Raw genomic sequence first — 2,500 nt, forward strand, 5'->3', positions numbered from 1 at the left:
TCTACCATTCTACCATTATCTTCCCTCCCCTCCCCTCCCTCCCACCACGAAAAAAGAAGAGAAGGAGAGAGAGAAAACACACACGAAAGAGAAATCTGGGAAACGGGAAAATTTCAAACAAAAGCGCATCGGAGGCGCATCGTCCCAAAGGTTACTTAGTCTTCAAAAATGTTTTTCAACTTCTTTTCTTTTCCTTTCTTCCTCCTCCTCCTCCTTTTTTTTTTTTCTTTGTCTTGAGAAGAATCTCGAAGACCCTTACAGCGTTGCATTTTATTTGCATGACAATCGGACGCTTCTATGAGTGTTATTATCGACAAATTGCGTCGAGATGAATGTTGAAATGGCGATTCCGAGCAAGTTTTTTTTTTCTTTTTTTCTTTGAAAATCTCTTTGTTGTTGGAAAAGTTGGATCTCTATCTGTGTGTGTGTGTGTGTGTGTGTGTGTGTGTATGTGCGTGTGTGTATGTGTGTATGTGTATGTGCGTGCATGTGTGTGTGTATGTGTGTTCGTATCTGTATGTGTGTGTACGTACGCACGTGTGTGTGTGTGTGTGAGTATCTATCCCTTAGTCTATCAAGATAAACAGATACACATAAAAAAAAATAAACAAACAGACCTACAAACAGCAAAAAAAAAAAAAGAGAGAACACCTTACCAAAAATAGGCCTCACCCAACCCAACAAGAAAAAACCCATCCCCATAACCTCTCGCTCACGTAATTAACAGTAATTAATTAGTAAATAATTAGTAAATAATGAGTAATTCCTTAGTAATTAATCAAAGGTGCGTTCTGCCTCAGATCAGCGGCCAGCCTCCTGCTCCGTGCATGGTTGACACATATTTCGGGGGCAGTTCTTATCCCACTCTCTCTTAATCCTTGTGGATTTGCGTGTGTGAGCATATATATGTATGTATGTAAATACTATGTGTGTGTATATATGTATATGTATGTGTATATGTTATTTATCATATGTTTCATTTCGATCTCTATATCATATAAACTTTACAAAAAAAAAAAAAGTATATATATAAAATATATTATATTGTGTGTGCGGTGTGGGGGTTGTGTGTGTGGTTGTGTGTGTTTGTATATAAAACAAAACAAAGAGAAAAACAAATACAAAAAGTGAAATCAAAGAAAAAAAAATCAATCTTCGCTGGCTCAGTCCCGATATTTGCTTTTATTTTTCATTCCTTCACCAGAAATAATAATTAAAAAAAAAAAAAGAAAAAAAAATCCACAATCAAACCACAACACAACACAAAAAAAAAAAACAATAAAAACTACACCAACTTCAAAAAAAAAAAAAAATAAATTACAATTAAAATCAACACCCCACCCCCAAAAAAAAAAAAAAAAAAAACAACTATATCAAATTTAAATATATGCTTTCTCTGATGCTTCTCTTTTCTTGGGCATTGAATAGGAGACGTTGAAATTCCCTTGCCGATTGATTATATGATGGCGGGGAACAAAAGACTCCAAAAGTCCGTTTCATTTAGGTTGCGAGGGTGTGTGTTATGTGTGTGTGTCAACCAGCTAATGGGCGATGGCTGTATAAGTTGTGTGTTTTGTTTTATATATTATATTTTTTATATGTCTGTCTGTATCTAATATATCTATATATTTTGTTATATGTATTATATTATATTTCTATATATATCTTATATATTATATTAAATAATATATATTATATTATATATTATATATATCTATTTTAATCTATCTTATTATATACACATTAGTTATCCGCTTACCTCACCCTCTTCCATTTATTTACTTCTACTATACCCCTCTAACCCCTTCTTTCCCCCCCTCACCCTTTCTCTTATCCTCTTCATTTTTCCCTGTCTCCCCCTTCCCCTTTCCCCCCACCCCCTTTCTCTTCCATTCTCCCTTGCTATCTCACTGCCCTTCCCCCCCATTCCCTTCCCCCCTCTCTCTCCTCTCTCCACCTTGCCCCCTCTCCCCTTCCCTCCCCCCTTCCCCACTCTCCCCCTCCCCCTCCTCCCTTTCCTACCCCCCTCCCCTCCCCTCCCTCCCTTTTCCCTACCCCCCTACCCTTCCCTCCCTTTCCCCTACCCCCTTTTCCCTCCCCCCTCCCTCCTTCCCCCCCTCCTTTTTATTGCACATATCACTTGTGCGAAATTTGACACTGAGAGCTTAGACTCCAAAATATAATTTCCAACTTTCCTTTATATACAATAACAAGCAGCATTTCTCAACAAGTTTCTGACTTAAAATGCTTTCACTCTCTGTCACAACTTCCTTTCTTCAACTTCCTTATAAAGGCCACTTAGATTTTTTTTAAGTTTATGAAGTAAAGTCTAAATGAAAAGTTTCGTGTCCTCGAAAACAATTTATAAAAAAAAAAATTATATCTTTTTTTTTCCTTTTTTTCCTTTTTTCGATACAATTAACAACTAACAGTCTGAAGGACGATTAACAGATTTTTTTTTCTCACTAGAGTGTTATTTTGAAATCTTTATTTTGAATCC

This window comes from Penaeus monodon, chromosome 2 (genome assembly GCF_015228065.2).
Source record: "Penaeus monodon isolate SGIC_2016 chromosome 2, NSTDA_Pmon_1, whole genome shotgun sequence".
NCBI classification, from domain to species: domain Eukaryota; kingdom Metazoa; phylum Arthropoda; class Malacostraca; order Decapoda; family Penaeidae; genus Penaeus; species Penaeus monodon.